A 14,379-nucleotide genomic window follows, 5' to 3' on the forward strand; every position below is an offset into this window, starting at 1 on the left:
CAACTAGGAACCCATATGCTGGCTTTCTCATCTCTAAAAAGTCTTTATGAAAATTATCTATATGCATATGGAAGATTTTTTGAGGAAAATATTAGAAGGGAACAGAGAGGCTTATGATTTTCCATAGCAGATCACATCTTTACAGTTACACAATTGATTGAGAGGTGTAGAGAACACAAGATATAGCTGTATTTTTTTAACTACCAAAAAAATTGACTTGGTAAAGCAAAGTGTGGCCAGAATAGCTCTCCTCTAACAAAGCATATTCTACTTATATGTTAATTATAAAGTATTTCTTAATAGATACAACCCAGAGGCCACCCTATACAATAATCTCCTCTGATTATCAATAATATCAAATAGCATAAAACAGGGAGATAGAAGCTTGCTCAGAGTGTTTGTTAGAGTCATGGAGAATACATGGAGTCTAAATGGAAGAATGATTTCACATAGATAGTGAGGTTCTCCAGATGCTCCTGTTTGCAGATAACATGCTAATTGCATCAAACCTTAAAATACAACCAGGGCATTTCAATGAGATTTATGATGAGTCAAAAGATATCAACTTAATGATGCACAATGGGATAAAAACGAGGATAAAGAACACATATTGTCCAGATTATGAGATGTGGTTAAATGGACAGGCCAAGATCACTGCCCACACCTGGATCACTGCCTTGTCATGGTGGAGGGGTTTGCACAGCTCAGTGAAACTATGAGCTGTGCCGTGCAGGATTACTCAAGATGGACAGGTTATACTGGAGAGTTCTGACAAAAGGTGATCCGCTGGAGAAGGAAATGGCAAACCGTTCTGGTACTTTTGCCAAGAAAACCCATGAACAGTATTAAAATTTGCCTGGAGTGCCATAGTCTGTGGGGTCACAAAGAGTCAGAGGCACCTGAATAAGTGAACAATAACAAAGCATGTATGTTTTGTATGGCACTACAGAAGAGGAAATAGCTGGGTCAAGAATTGAAGAAAAGAGGAGTGAGTTGCCTCCCAGTTGAGAAATTACAAAATCTCAGAATAGGGAGGGATCTCATAGGCCATTTAGTCAAACCCATAGCTAAACAAGAATTTTCTCAAACCAATGATTATGCACACTTTCTTTGAATACCTCCAGGGAAAGGAACCTACTACCTCCTGAGAAAGCTTGTTTCACTTTTAGATAGTTCTAATTGTTGAAATGTTTTGCCTTATGCTAAGATTAAATTGCCTCTTGCCAACTTCCAGCCATTTCTCCTAGTTTTATCTTCTTTAACCAAGTAAAGCAAATTATCTCTCTTTTATGTTATAGCCTGGGGCTGTCCAACCTTAGGTTTTTATTGAAACAGAGACAATATATTTTGATTTGCCATTTTAGTGAGAGCTCTGTGTAGCTCAGCTTCATTTACTAAAGCATTTATGTAAATTTCTATGCTTGTAGGCATAGCACTGCTGCCACATTTTGGACCAGCCTGTTATAGGCTATGAAATACTTGAAGACAACTATCATGTCCCCTCCCTCCGGTCCTTTCTTCTTCAGGCTAAATATCCCCAGTTGCTTCAACTGATTTTTGTATGGCATAATCTCAGTCTTTCACCATCCTGGTTGTTCTCTTCAGGATACTCTATAGTTTATCAATGTCCTCCCTAAACAATGAAACACAATACTCCAGGCAAAGTCTAACAAAGACAAAGCTTATTGGTTCTGTGATTTTCCTAGTCCTTAACACTATGCCTCTTTTAAAGCAGCCTAAGATCGAATTAACTTTATTAATTGCTATGCCACACAGTCAACTCATATTAAACTTATTTAATTCACTAAAACCTCCAGATCTTTTTCAGACAAATTGCTAGTAGCCTCACCTCACTTATCCTGAATTTGTGAAGTTGGATTTTTTTTTATTTATTTGTTTATTTTTAGTTTACAACATTCAGTTCCACAAGCTTTTGAGTTTTAAAATTTCCCCCTCTCCCTCCCTTTGCTCCTCCCCAAGATGGCATGCAATCTGATATAGGCTCTACACATACATTCATATTAAACATTTTCACATTAGTCATGTTGTAAAGAAGAATTATATCCAATGGAATGAACCACAGGAAAGAAGAAACAAAACAAAACAGAACAAAAAAGGGAGAGCAAATAGTATACTTCGATCTGCGTTCAGACTCTGTAATTTTTTCTCTGGATGTGGATAGCATTTTCCATCATGAGCCTTTTGGAGTTGTCCTAAACCTTGCATTGCTGAGAAGAGCCAAGTCTATCAAAGTTAGTCTTCACACAATATAGCTATAACTGTGTACAATGTTTTCCTGGTTCTGCTCCCCTCACTCAGCATCAGTTCATATAAGTCTTTCGAGGTTTTTCTGAGTCTGCCTGCTCATCATTTCTTATAGCACAATACTATTCCATTATATTCATATACCACGACTTGTTCAGCCATTCAGCATTTGATGGCCATCCTCTCAATTTCCAGTTCTTTGTCACCACAAAAAGAGCTACTATAAATATTTTTGCACACTTGGGTCCTTTTCCCATTTTTATGATCTCTTTGGGATACAGCCCTAGAAGTGGTATTGCTGGGTCAAAGGGTATATATGCACATTTTCATAGCCCTTTGGGCATAGCTCCAAATTGTTCTCCAGAATGGTTGTATCAGTACACAGCTCCACCAACAATGCATTAATGTTCCAATTTTCCCACATCTTCTCCAGCATTTATAATTTTCCTGTTTTGTCATGTTAGCCAATCTGACAAGTATGATATGGTAAGAGTTGGATTTTTTGACCCACATGTAAGACTTTATATTTCTTCTTGTTAAAATTTATTTTATTTGGCTAGCAGCTAGGTGGCTCAGTAGAGTAGTAAACCTGGAGTAAGGAAGACCTGGATTCAAATCCAGTCTCAAACACTCAGTAGTGTGGCACTGGGCTAGTCGTTTAACTTCTGTCTGCTTCAGTTTCCTCATCTGTAAAGTCGGGATGACAATATGACACCTATCTCCCAGGGTAATTCTGAGGATCAAATGAGATAATATTTGTAAAGTGCCTTGCAAACCTAAAAGAGCTACATAAATGCTAGGCATTATTATTTTTTTTCTGGAATAACTTGTTAGTTATCCATCCCAGCTTTAGGTAACTTCTACATTTAATAGGTATGGCATCTCCACCTTTATCCAAAGCCATTGATAAAAATGTTTAAAAGCAGCAGACCAAGCACAGACATCTGGAACTCCACACCTGAGAGCCTATTCCCAATAGTCAACAAATTGTTAATGAAGGCTTTTTAGGTGTAGCCATTCTAGCGGCTCTGAATCTCCCTAACCATGCTGTCTTTGAGTTCTCTCCATATTTTACACAAGAATAATGTGAAAGCTTTTGTAAATTACTTGTCCAAAATCTGGGTAAACTATATTCGATCAGCTAGTTTAGCAAACCACTAAAAAAAAAAGGAAGAAAGTTCTGCTGTGAGCTGTTCTTAATGATGTCATGTTGACATTTTGTGATAGTTGCTTCCTTTTCTAGACATTCATTAACCATCCCTTTGATGATTTAGTTTAGAATTTTGTCAGGAATCCAACTAAAACTTACTGTTCCATAATTTGTGCACTCAATTCTCTGTTCTTTTTTTTAAATCAGTACATTTCCCCTTCTCTAATCCTATGGTCCCTCTCCCATTCACTAGTAAAAGATCTTTTATTTGTTTTTTGTTTTTTTGGAGGGGAGAAGGCAGGGCAATTGGAGTTAAGTGACTTGCCCAAGGTCACACAACTAGTAAGTGTGTCAAGTGTCTGAGGCAGGATTTGAACTCAGGTCCACCTGACTCCAGGGCTGGTGCTCTACTCACTGTGCCACCTAGCTGCCCCAAAAGATCTTTTTTTAAAAAAAATCTATTTCATAAATTTTGTTTTGACAAGTTAATCACTTACCAATAAACACACCCATAATACTGGTATGGAGCAGACCAACCACTACAAGTCTTCAATTGCCAGCTTTAGCTGTAGGATCAATGGTTCCAAAGTTGAGCAGAGCAGGAACACAATTAGTTTATCAAATAACCGGAAGCTAGTGAGCAAGCCATTGTGGTTAAGTCCTATCAAGCCATATCTTGATAGAAGTCACCATCAAAAAGACAATATTGCTCTGATGGATTTTTTGGGGGGTTGGGGAGTTGGCAACTTTGATTTGGGAGGACTACACATGTGAAAGTGCTAGTCAGGTGTCTTGGAGTGTCACCCAGGCCAGCTGACTAGGTACACAGGTCTGCTGTTTTCAGGGTTAATTTCACTGGGCTCCCATCTTGTAGATGTTCTCGTTTATTCCTTTTTCAGTTGTGTCTCACTCTTTATGACCCCATTTGGGGTGTTCTTGGCAAAGATATTGGAATGGTTTGCCATTCCCTTCTCCAGCTCATTTTATAGGTGAGGAAATGGAGGTAATCAGAGTTAAGTGACTTGCCCAGGGTCACACAGCTAGTAAGTGTCTGATGCTGGATTTGAACTGTTTCTCCTGACTCCAGGGCCAGTGCTCTATCCACTGTACCATGTAGCTGACGCAAATGACATTTCTTAACTAAAGGAAACTGATTTCTTTCAATATTGTCTTCCACTGTGTTGCTGTAATCATTGTGGGAAAAACAGCATGGGTGATGTCTGGAGATCAGGCCTCACACAATTAGGATGACTTGGGCCCAAGTCCTTCCTGTAAGTCAATTTGCCTCTCCAGGCAACCCTTGGATTCTGAAAGTTGTAGAAGAAGTGTATAGATCTGCATTGGTAAAGGCAATTTCCTCACTAAGAGTTCCCTGTGCCAATAGCCTCAAAATCCTGGTGTGTATGTGTGTGTGTGTGTGTGTGTGTGTGTGTTTTAATTCACTGTATGTTGTTCAGTTTTCCTCACTCTGTATCAGTTCAAAGAAGTTTTCCCATATTTTTCTACATTCTTCATATTTGCCATTGTTCAGAACACAATACAATCATTTTTATGTTCATGCCATAGTATATAAACAATATGTCATGGTAAATAGATTGCTAGACTCGGAATCAGGAAGACCTGAGTTCAAATCCCAAGTTTCACATTTATAACCTGTGTGACATTAGTCAAATCACTTGACCTCTCAGCCTCAGTTCCCTCATCTATAAAATAGATTGTTTTGATTTTTTTTAAAACTATATTGCCTACTTCACAGGACTTTTGTGAAATTCAAATGAAATAATGCATCTAGAGTGCTTTGCAAACCTTAACTTTCTACATAAATGTATATCGAAATTTCTTTATATATGTGAGTTATCATTATAATATTCTATTGCATTCACATACCACAATTTATTCAGCCATTCTTAAATAATTAACCACAAAATTTGTTTCCAGATTTTTGCCATGAAAAACAGTGCTTCTATGAGTATTTTGGGACACGTAGAAACTTTCTGTCATTGACTTCTTTATGGTATAAACTGAATAGTAGAGTCCCTGGATCAAAGGATAGGAACTGTTTAGTAATTTTTCTCACAAAATTCCAAATGGTTTCTGAGAACAGTTGGACCAATTCACAGTTCTACTGATGTTACATTAGTGTGCCTTACTTCTCACAGTTTCTCCCACATTTACAATTTTCATATTTTTACCATATTTTCCAACTTGGTAGGTGTGAAGTAATATCTCAAATTATTTTAATTTTCATTTCTCCTATTATTGGTGATTTGGAGAATTTTTCAAATGAGTGTTTTCATTTATTTTCACAAACTGTTCATATCCTTTGACCACTTATGACTCTTAAGGTTTGTATCAATTCCCTACAGCTTTTGTATGTCAGGTATCAGAGACATTTTATACAAAGATTTTCCCAAATCAATATCTTTTTTTTCTAGTCACATTGATTTTGTTCATGTGAAAGCTTTGTAACTTTACATAATCAAAATTGTCTCTCTATCTTTCATAATCTCCTTATCCCTTGTGTGGTTATGAAATTTCCCTTAATAATAGTTGTGACAGATATGGCTTTCTATTCTGTTTATGGCCTTTTATATTTACATCTTTATCTGTTTATAATGAGCCATGATACATTGAATAAAGTGTTAATATCAACCTATTTTCTACCAAACTGCCATATAGTTTTCCCAGTAATGCTTCCCCACTATTTTATGTTATTGGATTTATCCTAGGCTGTTGGACTCATGTGCTTCAAGTTACTGCTTTTCTAGTCTATTCCACTGATCTTTTTTATCCACCCCCAAATAATTGGTAATTACTCTTTATAATATAATTTGAGATCAAGTGGTGCTATAGTCTGCCTTTGTGTCTGCTTTATTCTATTGTTTCCCCTGAAATTTTTGAACTTTTTTCCCTCATATGAATATCGTTTTTATCTCATGGGCCTATAAAGTATCCTCTTGAGAGTTTGAAATAGTGCTCAATCTGAAGACTATGTAGTATCATCATATTTATTAAATCAGTATACCTCAGCCATAAACATTGAAAGTCTTTCATTTTTTCCTGTAAACATTAATTAAAAGCTACATTTGTGTAAAACATATATGCCTTGGCAAATTAACTCCAAGAGGTATTTTGCATTCACTCTATAGCCATTTTCAGCGGAATTTGTCTTTTCCTCCCAACTCTTGTTAGTAATACACTTAAATTCTGATTGGTTTTGTGATATCCTGATACTTTGCTAAAGCTATTGACTATCCCTATTAGTTTCTATTTTGATTATGTGGGATTTTCCAAGTAAACCTAAAAAGTAACTCCTAAAAATAGGAATAAAAATGTCTTCACTCCGCCAATGCTTACTCCCTTAATTTTTTTCACTCGTCTTTTTACTATAGATAGCTTTAGTAAAACTATGTCAAATAATAGTTGAGAAGGAACATTCTTCATTTACCCATGAACTTACTGAAACAACTTCCAGCAATTCTGCATTATGAATAATGTTAGTTCTTGGTTTTAGATAAATATTTTTTATTATATTAAGGAAAGACTTTTTCATTCCTATTTTAACAGAGATGAGTTATATATTTTGTTGAGTGTTTTTATGAATCTATTAATATAATTATGTGGTTGTTTAGGCTATTTTTACACTTAACTATGTTAAATATTTTTCTAATGATGAACTATCATTGCATTCCTAGCATAAATCAAACTTGAGCATAATGAAATTTTTTATCTATTACTGAATTCTGTTAAATGTTTGCATCAATATCCATTAATGATATTGATTTATAATTGTCTTTCTCTGCTTTGTCCCTCCATGGTTTGGTTATCCAAGACATATTTGTCTCATAGAAAGAGTTTGGTAAAGTGCCTTCTTTCTTTATATTTGAATCTATTTTATCTTTCAAAGATCACTGACAATTACTTGGCAGTTCTATCTATCAGTTTGTTCAGTACCCAAGAGATCATTTGGGCCTAACAACTCCAACTCATCAAGAGCATCTCTGAGTGCTCTCTTATTATCTCCTAAGTCATCTTAATTATCAATCCCCTACCAGCCATTTTTGTTCTGTCCTTTCCAATCCAGAGATCATTTCCTTGGCAGAGAAAACAGAAAGGAAGTAATAAACAAGTGTCATCTCCAGTGATCTATTGTAACCATCCTGGTCACTCCAAGGATCAGTTGTATCCCTACTTTGAGTCTTTTCTTTTCCCTAATATGGCTCACTTAAAAACCCATCATTTTATTATACTTATTCTTCCTTGGCAGTCTCATTTCATTCTGAGCTTTGGCACTTTTGATATCAACCTTACAATACCCTGACTTAGATCATTATCCACTACCTGTCTTTGCTTACATTTTCCCTACATGAACATAATGTTCTCCCTGCCACAAAAGCCTACCTTTTAAACTCAAGTATTCTCCTATCAATGCTATATGTCTGCAAAGCATTGAACACCATGATCTCAGAAAAATCCACACTTCATATAATCCGAACATTAATGGAAAGATGCATATGATGAGTATAGGTAGGATGCAGAATACTACCAATAATGACTTTCACAGGGGAGGCAGCATAGGAGACACAATCAATGACACATGTAACTAGAAAAGGTAGTTGGTCATGTTTCCAGGACAAGAGATAATAAATAGACAGTACAAGTATTGCATTGGGATTCACAAAAAGTTGAAAGACCTAGAAGTCCTCTAGCATTTTTGGTAGATTTTGATGAGATTTATGGCAAAACATAAAGGATTAAATAGAATGAGATGGCATGTAAAACTTGCAGTCTGTACTGGTGGGAAGGATGCTTGCATCCATGATACCCATTGGAGTATCAAAGCATTAACCGATTGGAGTGCATCCTCAAGAGAGTGAACAGGAAGGTGAGGAGACCTAAAACTATGTCGTACTAGGGTCAGTTGAAGAAATGGAGGGTGCTTAACCTAGAGAAGAGAAGTTTATACAGTGGCATGAAGACTTGCCTTGCTATAGGCATAATCCATGTATATATACATGGATTAGACTTGTTCGGCTTGGTTCCTAGAGAACAGAACTGGGATTAATGGTTGGGCATTATAAAGAAAACAGATTTTTGTTTCAACATAAGCAAAACTTTTCTAAAGGTCAGCTGCCACACTGATGGTAAATTATTTAGCTTAAAAAGGGTACAAGCCAAGACTAAAGTGGAGGGAGACTTGGTGCGTGACTTTCTGTTCACAGATAATTGTGCACTCAATGCAGCCTCTGAGGCTGAGATGCAACAAAGTATGGTTCAATTCTCTGCTGCTTGGGCCAATTTTGGTCTAACAATTTGAACCAAGAAAACACAGATTCTCCACCAGGCAGTACCCCACTATCTATATGTGGAACCATTGGTTACAGCAAATGGAGAAATATTGAATGCTGTGGACAAATTCACTTGCCTTGGCAATATACTTTTCAGGGATGTCCACATAGATGATAAGCTCCCAGAGCTTGCTCTGTGTTTTGGAGACTCCAAAGGAAAGTGTTGGAGAAAAGAGGTATTAGACTGCCTACCAAACTGAAGGTCTACAGAGCTTTTGTGTTGACCTCATTGTTGTATGCCTACGAAACCTGGACAGTACACCAGCACCATGCTAGGAAACTGAATTGTTTCCATGTGAATTGTCTTAGGAAGATTCTGAAGATTATCTGGCAAGATAAGATACCAGACACTGAGGTCCTTTCTTGAGCTAAACTGCCACACATTCAAACTCTACTGCAAAGAGTACAACTCCAATGGGCTGACCAGTTTTGCAAATGCCAAACATTTGTTTCTTAAAGGACTATTTTAGGGAGAACTCACACAAGGCAAGGGCTCACATGGAGGCCAGAAGAAGTAGTACAAGGATACTCTCAAGGTCTCTCTAAAGAACTTTGGAATCAATAGTGTGACATCGGAGACACTAGCAAAGAACCACCCAGCATGGCATGTCTGAATCCAAGAAGGTACTATGCCTATATGAGAGAAGCAGAATTAAAGCAGCTCAAAAGAAACATGAGATGTGCAAATTTAGAAACACCTCCACTCCAAATGTTCATATGGATTATTTGTACCCAACCTATGGTAGAGCCTTCTGAGTTTGTATTGATCTGATTAGCCATAGTTGGACACACTGTGCCTTGACTCCATAATGATGTCATTTTGGTCCTCTTCTAGAATGAAAAACAACAACCACGGGTTGTATTATAGAATCTGTAGCCCATTCCAACACTAACCCTTGTAGGCACCATTTCCTTCTCCAGTTCATTTTACAGATGAGGAAACCAAGACAAACAAGGTTAAGTGACTTGTCTAGGGTCCCACAGCTAGCTGGTGTCTGAGGCTAAATTTGAACTCAGGTCTTCCTGACTTCAGACCTGGCACTGTGCCACCTAGCTACCTATAACCAGGAATACTTGGATTCAAATCCCCTGTCTGAGATGTTTAGCTGTATGGTCTTGGGAAAGTCACAACTTCTATGTACTTCAAAGTATAAGTTGAATTTATCTACAAAATCAGACAGGTTGCTATCTAGATAAGAAGAGGTATTCTCACTGCAGAAGTTCCCTGTGCTACTGAAATCATAGATTATTGAATATTCATGTATTTCTGAGAAAAGTACAACTTTACGAAAATATATGTATAGAATTATAAGTAATTGAAATCATATAAAAATCTACCCAGGTCCCCATGGATAGTTTTATTCCTTACCAAACCTAGTCTAAGCTAACTACATTAAATCATCCCTCCCGAAAGCCTTGCCATAATTCCCTGGTTCAAAAGCTTCCCAAAGGAATATAGCTACCCCATCATCTAAACCTACTCTCCAGAATACCTCGTGCTCCTGCTAAACTTACCCTAACTTGGTATCCTAGATGGAGTCCATTGATTAGCTTTTTCTTGTTGTTTGTCCTTCGTTCTTGAAGAGGACCAGGACATCAGGAAGGTGATGCCATGACACATGTATGAATTGGATTTAAGTGATGGAGGGCTGTGCAAAGTCACCAGCCTCCTTTCTCCTCCACAGCCATCTGGGTCCAATGGCAAGATACAAATAAGGACCACTGGAGATGTTCAACAACGTGCTTTTTAAACCTGCCTCAAAGCTCAGCAAATCAGAATGTCATCTGGTTTCTGACTGAAGTTTGGCACTCCATCTACATGTCTTTACTTAATTAGTAATTTACTAAATCATCATCCCCTCTCTCAGGGAGGACTATAGAAACATAATGTCAAGAGAAAAAATGAGTCACGTTCCCATAGAGCTTTAAGCCCTACAGAAGTACCTTCTTCACAATAACCTTGTGTGAAAGAATTATTATCCTTATTTTACAAATCAGGAAACTGAGGATCAAATAGGTGAAATGAGTTGCCATGATGACACAACTAGTAAGAAGCAGAACCAGGATTCAAACATAGGTCTCCTGAGAGATTCCAGGACTATTTCTAAGACCATGACATATGACTTCTCAACAGTTTTCCTATTTACCAAAATGAATCATGAATTGAAAAAGTTCACAAAGACATGCCCCACTCATTGCACACATGCAAAAAGACATAGTCACAGTGACATGGTCTTACCCAAATAGGACCATGTGATCACCTGGTCTCACACAAAGTCACACACTCAAGGTCAATGGTAAAAGGCACAGGAAGGTCAATGATACATTTTCACCTTAAGGGGATGTTTTGGTTTCTAGTAAACATTACGCAGGCTCTCAAGTGAATGTCAGATATAGCTATAACAAGACACAGTGATAGACAGACAAACATAGTCCTTTGCACACAGTCTAAATTGAGGTTGTTCAAATTGAGTTATAGGAGTAATGGACAATTGAGAGGGATGAGACAATCCCATGGAGATTAGCTCTGAGTCTAAGTCAGAAAGACCAAAAAACTAGCTATGTGTAGGCAAGAAATTTAGTGAAAATTTCCCTTCTAGGCTCCCTTCTCTGTCTCTTCAGATGAAAGATACCCAAAGCAACACAGTTAGAATCATAAAGACATGGACTTAAATCCCACCTTAGATACATTTAAATGTTTGACCCTGGACAGGTAAATTAATATCTCTAAGTCTCAGTTTCCATATCTGTAAAATGGTGGTAATAATAGGAGCCACTTCATGTGATTGTTGTAAGGATCAAATAGATAACATATTAAATGATTTGTAAACCTTTTTTAAAAGTGTATAAATGTGAGCTGTTTTTGTAACATTATACCCACCTAAGCAACTTATTTGATCAACAATGATATCCACGTGTCCCGTCATGGAACAATGATAGAGTGGACAGAGCTCTGAATTTGGAATCAGGGGGCCTCAGTTCTGATCCTGGATCTATTTATTATCTAAATTACCATAAGCAAGTTATGTAACCTCCCTGGGCCTCAGTCCACTCATATGTAAAATGAAGAAGTAGGAAGAGATGAGGTAGGAAGAACTGAGGTGCCTCCCAGTGCTAAATCTAAAATTCTGTGGTCCTTCATGCCGCTGTCCTAGCAGCTAAGGACTGACTCTTTTTCTGTTTGTGAAGGAATCGGGGAAAGAGAATAGATGTGAGGGGATAGATGAAGAATTAGGAGAGATAGAGTGGTGGAGTAAAGACGTGGTGGGCTAAGAGGAGAAAACTTTGCAAACAGACAGGGGCAGCCTAGCCCTAGTCATGAAATCCAAGATACTTTATACATATCGTAGACCACAGGATCAAAGATTTAGAACTAAAATGGACCTCAGAGGTTGTTTAGTCCAACCCTATCATTTTACAGATAAAGAAATTAACGCCCTGGGAGCTTGCTAATGCCCAAAGTTAACCATATAGTAACCATCAATAACAGGGTTTGAATCCAGGTCCTCTGGCCCTATGCTACCTCTCTTAATATACCACTCCCATTTCTATCCCATAACTCCCTCTATCCCACTTACTCTTCTTTAGGGAGTCTTGCCTCTATAGGATCCTACTTCCCAGCACTGTCTATGGGGGCCTCCTACAGTGTATCTCAATTTACCTTGGGATATATCTGGGCCAACTTTTCTCTCATGAGTGCTATAATTTCTTTTAAGCCTTTTGCCTTAATGCTCCACTGAATCTTTTTTTATACGCCAGATGTGATTATTGGGGCAACCCTCAACTTTCCCATTTCACAGCTCCAGGGATCCCACAATAAGAGAGTGTGAAAGGGGCTGAATAGAATAGGACAACTAACTGACTCTGGGCTCCGGTAGCTTAGGGAACAGACCTCTCTTGGTATGTTCTTTCCTTAAAGCACCACAGAGCAGCTATCCAGAGCCCCTAATTTTATGGACAATATGTGCACACAACCTAATCTCTTCTGGATCCAGATAATTTCTCTCATCTTTGGATGTGGAAGCCATCACTAATTTCCCAGGTTGGAAGGTTCTAAGAGAATCATGCAGTCTATAAGCCTCATCACCTTAGGACCTGACAATAGATCAGCCTCATCCTCCTCACTCCATTCTTCTTCCCTCCCTGCCCCCAAGAGACTGACAGAGGATACCAGTGGCTCAGTATATCCTATTCCTATTATTAGAGACACAGCTCAGAAGCCCATGCTCTGCTAATAGGGTCCAGGGTAGCCTCTCCCCATATAAATAACAGTGTATATGATGTTCCTGACGTGCATTCTCTCATGTGAACATATGAGGTATAGAAGCACAGAATCATAGGATATGAGGCTTGAAGTGGACTTCCGTGACCTAATCTAACCCATATACCAAAGGAATCCTCAGTATAACACATGTGGCAAATGCATACAGCCTCTTCTTGAAGACTCATAAGGAAAGAGGACTCACAACCTTTTGAGACAGCCCATTCCACATTACACTCTCTCTAATTGTTAGTTTTCCTGACATCAAATCTAAATTTACTTCTATGCAACTCCCACTCATTGCTCCTGGTTCTGCCCTCTTGGGCCGACAGAACAAGTCTAGTCAATCCTCCACAAAACAGTTCTTAAAATACTTGTAGTCAGCTATCACATTCCCCTTGAGGATTCTCTAGCTTAAACATGACCAGTTCCTTCAACTGATTCTTATGACCAAAGCCTTTCATGTATGTAGACTGTGAATGCTAATGTCTGTTTACACACCTGCGGGTATGTCTCTGAACATAGGACTTTGACCATATATGTTTATGGGTATCTATGTGAAATACATGTGTTCTTTTCAGTAAGACAGTAAACAAGCATTTATTAAACACTCACTATATGCCAGACATTGTGATGAGGGCTGGAGATACAAAGAAAGGTTTGTGTGTAGCCACCAAAGATCATTTGACATGTTCCTGCCTTCCCATTAGAGGTTAACATTCTTACTGCCTTCTCCATAGCAACAGTTAAATCCAGCCTATTCTCTCACCTTTTCCTTTGCCTCAATTTCTCACTTGGAGTTATGTCTGCCCCAATCAGCAGATCCCAGAGTTTCTAGCGATTCCTGTCAATTGGACTATTAATACAAGGGGCACTTTATAAATTCAGGTGTGTCTGTATGTGAATGGAGTTAGCTGTGTGATTGCACATGTACTCAAGTGCAGGTGCCTGGGGGTAGAGTGGAATGTAGGTATGTTCATGCCGTATATTTTTGTGTGGCAACAATGGAAATTCTGGCACTGGTTTCCCCCAAAACCCTAATGCTATTAGACTTCATAATGTTCCTGTCTCTTCTAATCCCACTCTTGAACCTTTAAGAAGTCCCCGGCATTTTGTCTTCTTTTGTCCCTCCCCTAGTTTCTCTAGAGTGGGAGAGAGAGAGGAAGGAGTGGTCTGCCAGTGAGAGAGGGAAGGTAACCTAGAGAAGCTCAGACACCCTTTTCAACCATTTGACTCCAAATCCCCTAATCCCAAGTGCATCCTCTGCCTCTCCCCTCCCCAATTCTCAACTCCTCTCCTATTATTTTTGGCTGATAGGTTTAGAGAAAGAGAAATGTAGAGAGATAGTGTGGAGA

Source organism: Trichosurus vulpecula, chromosome 8 (genome assembly GCF_011100635.1).
Source record: "Trichosurus vulpecula isolate mTriVul1 chromosome 8, mTriVul1.pri, whole genome shotgun sequence".
NCBI classification, from domain to species: Eukaryota; Metazoa; Chordata; class Mammalia; order Diprotodontia; family Phalangeridae; genus Trichosurus; species Trichosurus vulpecula.